Here is a 17,647-nt window from a genome sequence, read left to right as displayed (position 1 = left end):
CTTTCATTCTGCTACGCATTCATGTGTCGTTACAGCAAAGGCACCAAAATTATTTGGCTCAATCTGAAAATAAAAGTAAACTCAGTAAACAGAAGTAAAGCGTATGTTATAAATCTAATACAGACTGATAGAGAGGCTCTTTTCTACATGGCTTGGGGAGGACGCTGAACCTCAGCTGTTTATGTTAAACTCTGTTGTGTGTGTGTGTGTATTTGTGTGTGTGTGTGGGTGAATGAGAAACACATTGTAAAGCACTTTCTAGAAACGCAGAGGTTAAAAGGTTCTGTCTGAGTGCATACCATGTACTGCATGTGTGCCTCTCTCTCCCTGCTGGTCGTGTCTCTGCAGGTCTGTGTGTCAGGCTCAGCTGCTTCAGTAATGAGATCATATGATGTCATGCTGTTCACGAAGGAGCAGCCTCCTGATTGGTCTGCTTGAATCCTGAACCCCAAATGTAGGTTACAGAGAGCCTCCCAGGAAACACACCTACCACAGCGCCGTTAGTCTGAAGCTTTTAGTCTGGTTTCTTTAGTTAGTCAGCAAACATCATTTTAGCATAGCCACTGTAGTAACATGCACACAGTGTACAGTCTGAACAGCTGCAGACATGATCTTAGTTAAAGATCACTCTCCAACAAAGCTCAGCGTCTTTGATTTTTAATAACAGTGTAGTTATAATTGTCATCTCTGTTTGTCTGTCGCTAGCATACCTTCCATTCAATCATTTTTTTAGCCATAACATATTAACGTTACACCTTCCAGTATCCTCGTGCTTTTACTCCAACACCTTGTCCTTTAAACACTAAAGTACAGCTCATCGTTTGCACAGAGTGGATCACACTGTAGCACAGACTGCATCTGCCCTGATGGTGAGTTTGAGACTAAAGAGGAGTTGGATACGCTCGCAGGTTAAAGTGCATGAAAACCATGTTTAGTTACCACCTTTATGATTACAGCAGGAAGCTCATTTCTTTTAAAGTTCACTCTGAAACTTGGAGTAAGAATTGTTTCAATAAGCTGTAACAGCTTTCTGCAAGCCTTCACCTCTGCTCACTCACTGCACTTTAGAACCATGTTTGTGATTTTGGGAACTTTGGACCATTTAAATGGAAGAATTTGACAATCTGACAGCACGCCAGTGGTGGGTGACAGTCCAGTATTTTATTACTCAGTCAGTCAGTAAATGGCCTGCATTTGTATAGCGCTTTTCTAGTCCATAGGACCCCAAAGCGCTTTACACTACATTCAGTCATTCACCCATTCACACACACATTCACACACTGGCGATAGCAAGCTACATTGTAGCCACAGCTGCCCTGGGGCGCACTGACAGAGGTGAGGCTGCCGGACACAGGCGCCACCGGGCCCTCTGACCACCACCAGTAGGCAAACACAGGGTTAGTATCTTGCCCAAGGATATTTGGCATGTAGATGGGATCGAACCGCCGACCTTCTGATTAGTGGCTGACCTGCTCTGCCACCTGAGCTACAGCCACCCAGCAAAGGTGATATAATACCCTTAGAGGTGCACAGCACTCAGAGAACCCTGCACTTCGATCTGTGGAAGGATGCTGCAGAAGTAGAAGTTGCAGGGAGGAATAGATTTCTAAGTTCTTAGTTTGAGGCTCAGCAGATTCCTGAGAATTTTAAATGGAACTTGACTGATACTGTGTGCAGGTATGTAATGTGATGAAACCTGATATGTTTGGGCTGGATGGGTTTTGTGCTTTGAATTATACAGTGAATGTGTCATTTTGTCTCTCTGTGCAGGCCAGGGCCTATGATATGCCACAGCTTAAAGGCAGCAGAGTTGCAGAGGCTGGAGTGACCACTGGCTATCTACTTGCAGGGTGGTGGGTCTCAGAGGACAACTGCTAACCCTGTTGAAGTCATCATGTGGAGTGCTACTGGTGTTGTGGCATAGCTGGCTCTGGCCTTGGGACTGTGTGTTTTTACTTGATTCGCATATGGGACACTGGACTGTTTTATCTTTTATCTTTGGATAATTGTGTCAATAAATTATCTTTTAGAAGTTTATTGACTGTCATCTTTTTGCCCTGCTGAGACGGTTGGTCAGACCTAGAATCTTTTGTGTGTGTTACAATCTGCTCACATTCACACTGAGTGATGAGATAACAAACACTTGGCGTAAACCACGAGTGTGGGGCACAGTGGCTAACCAATCAACCTGCAGCCCAGCACTGCCATCATGGTCACATGGTTAGAAGATAACCAAAGACAGGCAGCAACTAAAAGCAATGCTTCACCCTCTGCTCCTCTCTTTACCTTTACATCCTGTATCACGTCCATTAAAGAGCACATACAGTCACACCCATACACACAGGGAATGCATCTTTGTCAAATACTTTAGGCCCTGCTCTCCATCACCATGTGTTTCATTTAACATGAGCTTCCAGCGAATCCTTGATGCAGGTCAGGGCCTATATTGCGACATACGCTCATGCAGTGGAGCTGAAATGATGACTGTCAGACTCACACGGTGAATGAGTCACGCAGGTGTGATGTGATCCTGTACCTGTGATGTAATGCACGTTACTCACACCACCTGGGTGACCCACATTTACTCACAAGTGACTGAGAAGTCCTAGAGCCAGCAGGGTTCATGATGAAACATCATTCTGTCTGTAGCTGAGGTGTGTGTGTGTGTGTTTATGGGGGACAGCACATGTGTAGATGCTGCATACATGACAAGAGAAATGTTCCAGATTTAATCCCAGAGAGGGAAAAAGGGGGCAGATAACACTAAGGAGGGAGGCTGAGAGGTGGATCAGTCATTCATAGCTGCTCCACAGCCACATTCCTCCCCCCTTATATGGACAAAACTACTGGACCCCATCTCTTCATCTCTGTGTTGAATACAGAAATGCAGAATCCACACAGGGTCGGCACGTTTTTACCCCGTGATCAAATGTAAGACCTGTGATTTCTAATGGACGATCGTCTATACTGTTTCCCCTTTGGAACAAAAACAGCACTGTTTGCACCCTGGCTGAATGCAGTGCTATCCACAGTACATCTCTCTGCATCGTTGCAAACCTCTGTTTGTTTGCTTTGCTCCTTTCCTCACTGGCCTGGTCGCCGCCGCTCACCAGAATCTCTCTGTTTAGATGAGTTTGAGAGTAGAAGACCCAAGAGAGGCGCGCTGGTCCTCAGGGAATCCAACAGTGCTGTGTGCTCGGGCCGACAGCCAGAAACATGGAAAAAAATAAGCAGAGTAGAAACACAATGGGGAGGGCTGTGTGCTGGAAGCTGGGGGGGGGGGGGTTAAAATCACAGGCAGGCTAAATGAGACAGAGAGGAGGCTAACATAGACGGGGGAGAGAGGAAGGGAGAGCTTACCTTAAAAGGCTGTGTCGACGGAGAACGTGTGTGTGTGTCTGTGTGTGCGTGTGTGTCTGCATGTGTGTGTGTGTGTGTGTGTGTTTTAGCTACTAGTAATAGAGTCTTGTACTCTAATTCATTCAGCTAAGCCACGCCTCCATTTAAAGAGTATAAATCTGCATAGATAGCACTCTATCCACCTGGAATGCACACACACACACACACACACACACACACACACACACACACACACACGTCTCTGAGGACAGAGACTCCACAGACAGCTTTGGTACTTTTACTGTAACTCACTTGTGCAAATTGTGCGTGTCCTGATTACATCACACACACACACACACACACACACACACACACACACACACACACACACACACACACACACACACACTCATCCTCCCTGAGCCCCATCCAGTCATTTCCCAACAGGAACTGAAGATCTGGGAATAAGTCCAGAGTTCTCTCACGTTCTCTCTCAGCGCTGCTCTCTCCTCCAATCTGAGGGATTTTCTTAATATGGCCAGAAAGGGAGTGAAAGGAGGCCGAGCGAGAGCTCGAGGGTGGAAAGCAGTTCAAATGTCCGTGTTCCAGCTGTCGTCATGGCCAAACTAGACCCGTGTTAAACTGTTGTAGTGTACACGGCTGAGTTCACCACTCAGAAACACACTAAGACTCTTAAGGTCAGAGTGATTAACTTTGAGAACCAACCTGAAGCGACTGCATTTATTCTGATGAGGTCACATCACACATGTAACTGCAGACTTTAAACAGGACCAGTGGCACTGTCTTTCTACAGCGCAGGGATGGCTGTTTGTCTTTTCTGTGGCACGCAGCCTCAGCAACAGCTCGTTGATAGTTTTTGTTTTTGTGATGTTTCTTCAATCCAGCGTGAACGATGAATGAAAATAGCACGTTCTTAATATTTGTGACAAATTTCATATAAAAATATTTGTAAAGTATTTTTCTGAAATATAACTATTTGTCTCTCAGAAATTGTCCCGAGTCGTCCTGTGTAGTGTGACATTTTTCATTTGTGTGTCCAAACAGAAAATATGGGACTTTTCAGATTTTAAGCAGCCAGTACTCTGACTTTTGTAAAGCTTCCTGTTGCCCACAGGCTGAATACTGTTTAAGTTCGTCCACTGCAGCCACCAGTGAGGGTGAAGTGTACAGGTAACCTTTTCACAGCAACCCACCCACGTTCTCATAACACAGTCCAGCCTCACAGTGTGAAGACTCAAAATAACCAGCCTCAGTATGGAAGTATAAACATAACAAATCAAATTAAATGTCCCATTTGAACTTTGTGAAACATAAAGTGGATTAATTATGTAAGAAGCAGAAGAAGAACACCTGGATCCACAGGCACCTAACCCCAGCACAGATGAGGGAACAGTGACCGACAAGTTGTAGCATATGTGAAGCTGTTGAAAGGCTCCAGATGATGACATCATTGAATATACAGAGTATGAAAAGCTGCTCTAAAAGCCAAAGGAGCTACTGTGAGGAATGTGACTAACTCAACATGTTGAGCTTTGTTTGACACACTCTGTGCTCCTCGTTTGACAGAGTGCTGTGGAAAAGCCTCGTGCCACCCTTCCCTTCCTTGTGTTTTACTAGGAAAATGGGAAACGTGCATGTGCGCCGAAACCTTTGCAAACATTTTAAAAAAATCAACATAGGAGGCAAAAACTGAGCCAATATTTGTTGTGACCAAATGTATGTTTCAAGACATCCTGAACACGCCTTCAGGAATATTTCATAAGAGATGTTGTTCTTTGAAAGTCCAGCGTTGTGTTTTTGTCAGACTGTAGCCTGTGGTCCACGGTGTCGTTCTGCACCACTGCACCACCACCACTTCTTTCAAAGATATTATAAAAACTCACAGATGTACAAACCACATGAATGTTACATTATCAGATCACTTCAGCATGAATTCATCCTTTGTGAAACAGGAAGTGATCCCTGCTTCATATACATCATCATTATGGGGTGCACCACTGCCTCTGGACAGCCACATTTCAACAGTTCATCTCTCAGCCCAAACAAGAATCAGAGTTATGACCCCTGATGCTCAGCTGTTCTGTTTCCATATTGTGTTTCACTCTACAATGATAATAGTAAAAATAACAACTATTCAGTGCCATGAAATCTATTTCCTGATTGTTGGATAGTCAATACACATATGTCTCAGATATGTCTCACATTTTAATATTAGACAAAGATGACGGAGGGATTTTTAAATGATGGTCCAAACCTGTGTGGCCAGTGTGGAAAAGTAACTGCTGCCCTTGTTGTGACAAACACGGGATCACCTGACACTGGAACAGAAGGAAAACTGGATCTTAATCATCTTCAGCAGAGCCTCAGTCTGCCTGCTGTTTTGAACTGAATGACCAGAGAAATAAGAAACTAATACTTGATAATAATACTCACTACAGTGCTTCAATATGGCTTTGTCTATGTGTCAGTGTGAGCCAGCACGAGGCACCGTTGGCTCTGACTGATTATTAGACATAACAGAACTAACATTGTGTGTGTGTGTGTGTGTGTGTGTGTGTGTGTGTGTGTGTGTGTGTGTGAAGTTACATTACTGTTTTGTGTGTCTTTGGGTCTCACATATAGCTGGCATGCACACTCACACACATTAGACATAGAAGTGTATCACTGTGTGGTGGGTGTGGTTTGTGGCCCAACTGCAGGGGAGGGGCGGAGCAGAGGGTTTAGGGTGTGGTCCTGGGGGGTAGGCTGGCTGTCGCAGCTGACAGCGGTCATCTAATCACACTTCCCTTTTTTCAGTAGGAGGCTGGGACCTGGAGGAGAGGTCTGGAGCTCTGCCGTAGTGACGGGCATGGGGAGCTGCTCCGTAACGAAACGACACAGTAAATAAAACAAGTAGCAGTGTGTCCGAGGCATGGGGACGTTACACACAGACTTATCTCCAAGCTGAAACAGGAGCAAACAACCCCACTTAACCTAATTACCTCTTAGTCTGTATAATGTGGAAACTCTTCATTATTCCTGAAGTTGTGATGTCCTAAGTCTGTGTAAGTGACGCCGTGGCAGACATCAGAGTGTGCTGCTCGGTCAGTCTGTGTCTCATGACTTTGGATCCACACGGTGTTGTTTACAGTCCCTGACACCACATATTACATGTGTTAAAAGAGTGCAGGTGCAGGAGGGTTTACCTGCTGCTTGGTGCTGTAATGACAGTGAGCGCGGGTTCATGTTGATGTTTGCTTGGATCTTTAACTGTTCCGTTCTCAGCAGTTTGCATTGTTTTGAGTCTGTTGATGATCAGATGAGGAGCGTGTGGTGAAGTCCACTAATGTTAAACTGATTATACATCTCCAGTGTTGCTGTGTAGCTACACCGCTCTATAACCATAACAAACAGTTAGAAATGATACATTCTGTCTATCCAGGCTCATCTACAGCAGCTGGCACAGCTGGCTTAATTGACTCTTTCATAGGAATTTCATACCCATTCACTCCTCAGGCTATCCTCAACAATCAGGCTACAGGTAGCTTCACATATTTCAGTAACAGCCTCTTTGTACCTGGAATATTTTAACCTGAATATTCGTGGCAAAGAAAAAAGGAAAAGGCTTTTATTATGAAACCGTTGCACTTAATAAACTGGACCAACTTCATTCTGGTTTGAGGGACCTGCACTGGTCTTCAGGCTGTGTGGGGATAGAGGAAGAGACTAGCAGCTACAGTATCAAAAGGCTAGGCAAGCAAGTGAAGCTCCTATTATGATTTATTGGTATTAAAGCTACCATCTGTCAGCTTTATATGTAGGCAGGGCTTTAGAAATCATTCATGTGAAGCATCACAAAGCTAATCATTCTGCTTGGCTGCCAATACAAAGACTGAACCTGCTTTCAGCACAAATGCATCTATAAAGGTTCCATGTTTTAATGATCTTCTTCTTCTTTTTGCTTCTCCCTCTGAGGGCCACCACGCCTAATAACTGGCCTCCATTTCAACCCATCCCTAACATCCTCTTATGTCACAACATGTCCTGCTTCACAACATGCAGGACTCTTCTTCATACTCGTCATCTTCCTCTTTCAGGATAAAACACATTAACAAAGTCAGCTGTTGCACTTCATTAACATGTTTATACAATACGTGATGCATTTAATCCTGTCTGGCTCTCTTCCACAGCGCGTCTTTGTCTCCCTGCCCTCCCCCCCTCCCTCCCTCAGCCTGGTTCTGCAGTTTTTCCTTCCCGCTGTCGCTGAAGCACTTGCTGATAGGAGACTATATGGCTCTTAGAGTTACCTCTGATTTCTCTGTATTATTGCAGCGTCTTTACCTTGCAAAGGCGACTGTTTTTATGATGTGGCTCTATGTAAATAAAATTAAATTGAACTTGTGAACCCAAGTCTTCTACAGATTGCCTGACAATATGTTTTCTCCCAGAACAGGCCTTCACCTCTACCAGCTGACTCTTGAAAAGCTGTGCTCAGTTAATAAAGCATGTGCAGCCTCACTGTGGACAATAATTTTTTATTCAATTCAATTCATTTTTAAAGAATACAGTGTGGCCCTTAGACAAGACACTGTGAGACTGCAGCTGGCACAGAGAAGAACCAAAGCACAATGTGTTTGAGGCTTTGACCATCACAATTTATCACCATCACAATTTATCCTCGTTTTGCAGCTGCTAATCCAGCTGTGTGCAAATGTTAAAAACTGTTAGCAAATAGACAGTGATTCAAATGTACTACCATTGTACTATGCATTGTTCTGCCTCAGCTGGTCTTAAAATCCACTCTGTACCTAAATATAGGCTTTAATATGGGAGCTGCTTTTATGTGCACGTGTAACATCCTTTAAGTTCGACTCAGATGGAAAGTGGGGGAGCTAGATGAGAGAACAAGGAATGCAAGTAAAGAGGCACATTTGTTTAATAACCTGCAAGTGGCTTTTAATGCACTTTTTATGGGTCCAAGAGCTCAGGCCGAGGGTCTGTGTGCAGGACTACATGTGCACAGTTTGTCCAGCTCTACGAGTGTGTGTGCATGCATGTGTGTGCGTGTGTATGTGTGCATGCGTGTGTGTGTGTGTGCGTGCATGTGTGTGTGTATGTGTGTATGCGTGTGTGTGTATGCGTGTGTGTGTGTGTGTGTGTGCATATGCGTGTGTACAAGAACAAGAGATGAAAAGTAACTGCAAAGTAACCATTACTGACATCACTTTAATAATTGAAGAGTTCAGCTTTGAAGCTTTGTCCTTGTTCATTCCTGATTTTTCGCTGTTTTCTCTCAAACACATTATCTTTACGTACGTCTTTTCTCATCAGCGGTCCCTTCCCACTGGGAATGTCTGTCTCTTTGCCTGTGACATTTTTGGTCTGTGTAGTTGCAGCTGTACTTAAACACTGTGACTTGTCCTGCTTTAAAAGGAGCAGTCAGGCCAGCCCTGCTCCTTTTAAAGGAGGACAAGTCACAGTGTTTAGGTACAGCTGCTGAGCCCACAGTGTGTCAGACACAGCCCGACAGGAAAAACTTTATCTTTTCTTTTACAGTCTGGTGCCCAGTTGTCACACTCTTTAAGAGAGAAGCCCTTCGTGTGGCATTAGAGCTCGTTCATTCCTCAGTGACGTTGTGAGTTTTCCACAATTTTATCACACACTTTCATATCAGCTTTCACTCTTCACTGATTTAATCAGACCTCTATCACCGTGTGAAGAAGATCGGATCAGCGCTGTCTTTCTTGAGATCTGTATTTCCAGTTATGAGTCATTTATTTCTGTAGCTGCAAACAGATAACAAAGATGACGATGAATTCATTTCACAACACAGTAATGGTCCATCATATCGAAATCAACCATGAAGTATTTATAAAAGATACCGTGATGCCACTCATTAATTCTGGATTTCAGAGCCAGGAGCTTCAATTTTAGCTTTCTGGTTGCCATCCATCAAAAATAAAATAACTGAATCCGATGCACATGTTGAATTTATAATGTTCTAATAAGTTCTAAATTCATTTTTCTCTCACTGTTTAAGTAAACCTACCCCTGAAGTTATAGACTGATCATTTCTTTGATGGTGGGCAAACTTACAAACTCAGCTGGGGTTCACATCATGTTTTCCCTGACTTGACCCCTCATCTCTGAACTGTTCCTCAGACCTGATTCTGGGGACCTCTGCTGCTTGCTGTCACTCTCATCCAGTTCACTGTCCTCACCAAAGGGCTGACCTTTTGACCTTAACTGTCCAATCAAATTCTTTCCTCCCATAAAATTTCTCTTAACCATTATTGCCTAAAGACAATGACCTAACTCCACAATGTTGCCCTGAGGCAACAAACCAAGAAAGGCTGATTTAGTAAATGAATTACAACAATTAAACAACTAAAAATAGGATTCAGATGTTCTTGAACATGTGCATATTTTTTTAAATATGCTTATTTCATTAAAAATGCATAAAAATGACAATAGCCTTAGCAGTAGCTAGCACTCTGTCACATGCAGATTTGGCACCAACCCCCAGGTCAAAGGTCAAACCCTCTCATCGTTTTACTGAATACCAAAGTGTTAAATCCAGAATTCAAAATCCTGCTCCTCACATACAAGGTCTTAAATAATCAGGCCCCATCTTATCTTAATGACCTTGTAGTACCATATCACCCTATTAGAACAGTTTGCACTTGTACTGTACTAGACAATACTAGAGTATTTAAAAGTAGAATGGCAGGCATACTAGTTATTATTCATCTCTGGCTCTCTTCCACAGCTTGTCGTCCTTCCAGTCTTGGCAGATGGCCCCGCCCCTCCCTGAGCCTGGTTCTGCCGGAGGTTTCTTCCTGTTAAAAGGGAGTTTTTCCTTCCCACTGTCGCCAAAGTGCTTGCTCATATGGGGTTGTTGGGTTTTCTTTGTTTTCTCTGTCTTATTGTAGAGTTTTTACCTTACAATATAAAGCATGTCTTTAGTGTGCCTCATACACCATTTAGCGTTTCAGAACACAAAGATCTTGACAGTGAAAACATTCATCTCAAGGCTTTGAATGAAACCTCAGTCAATGATGTCACAGTGGCTACACTCATGTTTTATATACAGACACAGATTTTTCTCCCTAAAACGAAACCTTTGTTTTTTGCTTCATCTGTCTTCCACTCACTTATATGCGCATGTCTGCAAGCATGTATGTGTGCGTGTGTGAACCAGTATGTATTAATCAGAGCCATATGTCTGCAGTTGTGAGCTGGTCCAGTCGATCAGTGACATCATGTGTATGCAGTTACCTCACCGCAGGCTCATCTGTAGCAGTAAACACACACACACACACACACACACACACACACACACACACACACACACACACACACAGATGGGACTTTGTGACCTTAAAGCACAGACTGAGCTTTTCTGTAAAGCTCTGTAACCTCCCTCCTTCGGCTCCCTCTCATCTAGGTCCTGTCCTCTCTCACACTCCATTTCTAGGAAGACAATATAGAGAAAATACCACCATTATGCAGATCACACTTCTCCTAATACATGAAGATATCCTTTTCCACTGTGACAGCTGTGACAGGCTCTGAACTTACATAAGTGGAAGAAAGTGAACTTGATGTATGGATGGAGAACATGTTCTAATACACTTAGGAAAACTATTAAAAGATATTCCTAATGTTCCCTACATAATACACTCTCTCCGTTCTTGACTCCACTCTCACTTTCACCTCCCTAAACCTCTCTATCTCCTCCTCCCCTTCCGTCCATCCTCCCTCCAGACTGATGAACTGTGAGTAGAGGCCACAGCAGAGGCCGAACATTCTTGTTTCCTGAGCCAATGCTCAGCTGGAGAGCACTGAAACACAGTGTGTGTGTGTGTGTGTTCACACATACACATACAACCTCCCCATGTTGAGTCAGAGCAGGACCTGACAGAGAAACTCAGCTCCCTCAGTCTCGCTTAACAATAACAGATAAAAGGAAAGAGAGCAGGGCCTGAAAGACATATGACCACACAGAAATACCAGGCAAGACGGATGTGGAGCTTTACACACACTCACACACACACTCACACAGACACACACACGCACTCACACACACAGACATACTCACACACACACGCACTCACACACACAGACACACACACAGACATACTCACACACACGCACTCACACACACAGACACACACGCACTCACACACACAGACACACACACAGACATACTCACACACACGTACACACACACGCACACACGCACTCACACACACAGACACACACACAGACATACTCTCACACACGTACACACACACACAGACACACACACGCACTCACACACACAGACACGCACTCACACACACACACACACCAGCATACAATAAAAGTGGATGAGATGAGAGCAGAGCACAGACCGGTGACATCATACCTATAAAATCCAGGCGCGGTCGTGACGTCACCAAGTAAAAAAGGCAGACAGCGAGAGACAGAGAGAGAGAGAGAGAGAGAGAGTAACACCCCCAGCACCTCTGATGCTTTACCCGTTTACCAATTAAGGCTCTCACGGTGCAGACAGAGAGAGAGAGGGGGATCGAGAGGTGGAGGTAGAAAAGAGAAAAAGAGCAGAGGGACTATCTCTTTCTTTTCTTTTGCGCCACCAGTACCAATACACCCATTTCCCCCCACCGGGACTGAGCGTGGGGAGGGAGCTCCGGGACTTCGTTACGGACACACACACACATAAACACACCCTCTGTGACCACAGCAACATCTGCGCGCAGACGGAGCGGACAGAGAGGCGGAGGACGCACACACAGACGACTGAAGATCACAGGCTCCAGCACACAGGTGAGTTCGGTCCCGATGTGAGGAGGCTCCTCTCACACTGTGAGGCTTCCTGCGTGGCATGTGTGCTGAAGTTTTCTGTGTCAGCTCCGTGGGTATGTTTGCAGCGGGCTGGAGAGGCTCAGCCGTGAGTGTCCGCTGCTTCTGCCGCGGGTGCGGTGAATGGGTTTTCCTGTTAAACTTTGAAGGAGGTTCACTGGGTGCGCTTGGGGCTTGGCTGCCCTGGTGGTCCACGATTAGCCCCACGCTGTTCCTGCGTGTAAACTTTATTTGCTGGTTTTTGCGCGCGTGCACCGCAGCAGCGGACTCCCCGGTGTTACAATTAGGGGTTCCACACCAAATAAGGTCATCCGCGGCCACTGGTGCTGTTTTACCGGGGGGGCAAGTGGTGGCCGCGTGCGCCCTCCGCCGCCGGGAGCGGGAAACCGCAAGAGCACGCGCGCCGCCCGGTCCACTTTACGTTGAGGACGTTTGAAAATGACCCAAGTGTTGACCTCCCGAAGTATCAGCGATCCACTGACAGCAGCCCGACTGAAGACTCGAAACGGCAAAGTCAGCTCTAAAAGTGCACCTGTCCCAGAGTTTACTCTCTCTTGAAATAATTATTCCTTCCAGTCTCGACTCATTTGATCTAATCTGGATATTGTTCAGAAGAATGGTTGAATTTTCACGTAACACATTTCAGAAACACAGCTGGATGATCATCTAATTCTCAAAATAAGGAAAAGAAACGATAAGTTATGCAGTGTGAAGGTTAGACCCCTCCTAGTGGACCACACCTTTCATCCTGTGATAGCTGGCATAGGAAAACTGATCGATGAAAACATAAAAATAATGAGTCTGGCAATTATCAAAAAGATGCCTGCCAAGTATTTGTCAGTCAGTCGGTAATAATCATAATAAAGCTTCAGTTTCATTGAGTGCCTACACCTGATGCACATCATTGCAACATGTTTTGGTTCTTATGGTCAGCGGCTTCTCAAAGTGTGGCCAGATGGGAGGAAAGCTTTCACGCAGCTCCCATGTTCAAGGACAGCATGACCTTCGTTACACTTCATTTATCCACATTTAATAACCATACAAGCAAGGCAGCATTTCTCTTTAGTTTCAGCTCTGCTGTTCTTGACATCATTTGCAGATTAAACTGCAACAGCATTAACACATGCCACTGGAAGACTGGGAGGCTTACATCTATGTATCAGTACTTTACTATTTATAAGTTGTGATGAAGCAAACTGAACGCTCCGATCCAAGTCCAGTTTACAGTGTGGCAGTGTCCTTTCACTTAGCATTTGCAAGAAGCCTCTAAAGAACGAACTGTTGCCTATAGACATATTATATACAGTTATATAAACACAAACGTTCTTTTCAGTTCATGGCAGAGTGTAGGAGATAATCTAAGTCCAGTCCAGACAGTCATGTCCACTTCACCAGTAAGCTTCCAAAAACAGAAAAGTGCTGTCATGATGGTTGTTTGGTGATGAGACTGCAGGACCTGAATGCGCCTCTTTTGTTCTTAAATGTAACCAGTTTTTTTTTAAAGCTTTTCTGGCAGGTGATTTTACGGTGAGGTCATAACATTCCTACTGAGCTTTCATCTAAAGCGCTGTGGAGGACTGTGGGCTTCCTGTGCTCTACACAAACTCTGAGCTCCTCAGCTGACCTGTATCAGACACATCACCTTTACTTGGTTTTTACTGGTTACTAATTGTCACATACAACATGTGTGATTTAAATGAAATCAACCCCCCCCCCCTCTCTACAGCAAATTTAAAAGTTCAGCTTTTGCCATGTGAATGCAAACTCGATGACATATTAAAACTTAAATTCCCTAAAACAGAAAAATGTATGGAGACTTGGTGTTTTTCATGCAAAAATATTATGGTTAGATAAGGCCTACAGTAAAAGTCTCGAGCCACCCCCACATTTTATTCGATTTTGTTTTTTGTGATCTTTTTAAAGTGGTCCTTAAGGGAGTACGTCTCAGATGTTAGTGTGTGGGCATTGGCTGCTTTGTCTTTCATTTTCAGCCCAGTCCTTGTGCCTGACCTTTTCTAAGCCATTTCACTGTGACCTATGATTCAATCAGGCATAAAAAAGGCAGCTAAGAATGAACCAGTGTGTGACAACACATAGTAACATTTTCATTTGTAATGCTGTTCATCTGTTAAACCATCTTTAGGCACTGTAGCAGATCCAGGAAACAGAGTTCGGTCAGGAATCAAATGGTGTTTCTGAACTAACTGATGAGCTATGTGGCCTTAAACAAAACAAAAAAATGAGTGGAGGGTAAAAAAGTATCAGGTCTGAAAAACGACATACAGCAGATGAAAAGTATGTCATAGTCATATCGTTAAGAAAGGAAAAGATCCAGCAAAGAGCTGACACTGGACCGTTTGGGTAGTTACTAAGAAGCCGTTCTTGAATAAAGGAAATGACTCTAAAGGTTGAATTATGCTAAATTACACAAGAACGTGACTAAAAATCATTGGAAACAGCTTTGATGAGATGATGACCATGATTTTGAAATACTACAGTGAGTGTCTACAGATGTCTGTCACACATGGTGGAGGCTCTGTCATGGTTTGGGACTGGTGGTCCAGACTTAGGGTCTTTTTTAAAGAGAAGAATGTCTGGCTCCTTACCATCAGATGTTGATCCATCATGCAATTCCATCTGGAAAGCATCCGATTAGCAACAGCTTAATTTTTCAGCATGCGATCCCAAACACACTGTCAACAAAGTAAAAGCAAAGCTGAACAGAGAAATACACAGTGGTGGACTGGGCTCCAGACTTCAGCATTATTGAAGAAACGTGGGGTCACCTTGAACAGCATTCGGTTTGTAAAGAAGACTTTGAAACGTCCCCCAAGAAACTACTCCTAAATACTACTTAAGGAAATCACAGAAGGCTTGAATAAGAGAGTTCAGACTGTGTTGAATAAAGCTGATCACACCAAATATTGCCTTCCAAGCTCGTTAGGATTCTCAGGTTTTGTCTCATATACTGTGTTTCTATATATGTTCACTTTCAGATGTCTCAGTTAATTTCCTAGCAAAATATATCCAGTGAGTGGCAGCTTAAGACTTCTGCATACCACCCACTGTCTTTATATTTAATCAACTTTCAGAAAGTTTTTCTATAGGTATCTATAGATACATTTGTTTTTGTTAAAAAAGTTGTTTAAAGGCAAAGATCCAATTAAATCCACTAAAATGAGAGGTATTAAGCTAAGCGAGTTAGCTTTTCCACAGTTTGAGGACCTATGGCTGTCCTAGCATGGCTGTTCTAGCATGGCTGTCCTAGCATGCCTCCCCTAGCATGCCTCCCCTAGCATGGCTTAGCGGCGGGGTCAGTAGCCGCTGTTTGGGTCAGGTGTAGCCAGCACACCACAGATGTCAGGCCAAAGACTTCCTGTTCTGTGCAGCTATTAGTATTTGCAACGCCAACTAAAAAAGGACAATGAAAGCTAAACTGTTGATGCTTTCGAGGCTTATAACTTCCTCTTATGATTTACAAATGGATTCACCTGCATGCAGACAAACACCAGGCAAATGTGGTACTACTCAGACTGACTGGATTTCTGCCTCTCTCTCATAAATATAAAGATGTATATACTGTGAAGACAAAAGAGGATGCTGGTGTGGTTCATCTGATGTAAACATCTCAATCAAACGTGTCCTTATTTGACATGTCTTGTCCTACTTTCAGCTAACAAGTGCCACCGTTACCACACTGTCTACAGAAACTGGAGGGGAAAACCATAATTTAGGTGTAATCTCTGCTTCTGACTGGCTGTCTCCACACTGTCTTGCATGTAATGTGGCTGGCAGTGTTATCGCGTGCAGTGTTACATTTCCTGTGCTGAGTTTTGCTCTGCTCATGCTTGTGGCTGATTGGGTGGGGTAAGTGATGAGAAGCTGAAGCTGGGACAGGCTGGTGCTATACAGCTATATAAGATTCACTCAAGTGGAGACTGAGTCGACACCTTTCTGTGGACTAGAGCTTATATTCGATATTTGTATGAAGACACACACACGCACACAAACACACACGCACACACACAAACACGCATGCACACACACACACACACACATATATACCATGCCCCATAGACAGGTCGATAGATTTCACATTTGACTATTTGATGAAAAATACTACAAGACATCCAAAGCTCTTCCCTTCTTCTATTTGTTCCATAAATCAGTGGTTTTCATCTCTCAGGTCTTCACTCGTACCTCTGTCTTAGCACTACAGCCTCTGGGTTTCGTCTCGGCCGATTCAGGGAATGAGGTCTTTGGCTGGAGGCCTCCTGCACAAGCAGAGAATAACAGTGCCACATTTAGTTCTGCAACCTTCTGTTGGATTTGGCTCACTGAAATCCTTTCTCAACACTGACGTGGTCAGGTTGTGTTTTTACAGCACTCATTCATGTTCTTACCTTATTGTCTTTGAGCTTAGAGTCTAAACTGAGGTCCTGATGTGTGGGTAAGAAGCTTGAATGACACATTTTTCAGTCTGTCTTGAAGCATTAGTTAGATTAACACTGATGCAGCTTTTGGGCACTTTAATGAAGTGATTTTAAGTGATTTTCTAATTAAATTTGTGTGGTGGTGGCAAAGTCCTCAACAGCACTCAGCAGAGGAGGCTGCTGTACATTTGAACTCAGTGATGATGTCACAACAATCAGTATAAAAAGTGGATACGTCCAAAAAGCAAATAATTGGAACACTTCCAGGACAGAGAAGTGTAGTACCATAATCAAATGCTAGGGGGAGACAAAGGACAAGCGAGAGAGCTCAGTCTTGCCTTGGTGAGCTCTTGCCGTCCCGCCCTGCGTGTTGTCTCCTGTTTATTTTCTAAATTCCTCTGGAACAATAGGCCTCTATATGTGCTGGATATTCTGCCAGCTTTCTCGGCTTTCACTTACTTCCAGGCAGAACTTCATTGAGCTCTCTGGCATGAACAAACCACAGATTACCCCCCTCCAAGCCTTTCCACTCCAAGCATCTATTCACTTCTTCTTTCTGGTACATTGTGTTTATTTGGCCTGTTTTCTGCTCTGCCACTGTTGTCGCACATTGCACACTGTAAAATGATGTGAATTACACAATTAAACCAAAACGATCTAATTGTATCGTTCGATTCTTTAAGTGACCACAGGATGATAGAAGCATGCTGGTGCCACTCGGTGTGTGTAGCATTAACGGGACGCTTTTATTGGGGTGTTATTAAGTCTGGAGGCTCCGTGGTTGTTATGGGGGTGAAGAGCATTCTTCAGATTCTCCTTTGACCAGACACACACACACACACACACACACACACACACACACACACACACACACACACAAAGGCCAAGCATTCTTGATGGCTGCTGGCCGCACTTTGGCTCCTGGCACTGAACTCCTTATTTAGTCAAAAAGCTGCAGAGTCACATCCAAGCCCATCTGTAGAGCTGCTTCTGGTGTGTTACTCACAGGA

The 17,647-nt window shown here is 44.1% G+C and overlaps 1 protein-coding gene across 3 annotated transcripts in view; it reads left to right on the top strand.

Moving 5' to 3' along the window:
* Positions 1-11,841: 11,841 nt before the first annotated feature.
* Positions 11,842-17,647, top strand: part of flna (filamin A, alpha (actin binding protein 280)) — a 43,677-nt gene continuing 37,871 nt past the window's right edge. For all 3 annotated transcript variants that reach the window (XM_082517497.1, XM_082517496.1, XM_082517495.1), the window contains exon 1: positions 11,842-12,168. The gene's annotated coding sequence lies outside the window, so the exon portion shown is untranslated. The remainder of the gene's footprint in view (positions 12,169-17,647) is intronic.

This window comes from Aulonocara stuartgranti (genome assembly GCF_965226115.1).
Source record: "Aulonocara stuartgranti genome assembly, chromosome: 20".
NCBI classification, from domain to species: Eukaryota; Metazoa; Chordata; class Actinopteri; order Cichliformes; family Cichlidae; genus Aulonocara; species Aulonocara stuartgranti.
The sequence above is the reverse complement of the archived record's forward strand: the minus strand, read 5'-3'. Positions and strand labels throughout refer to the sequence as shown.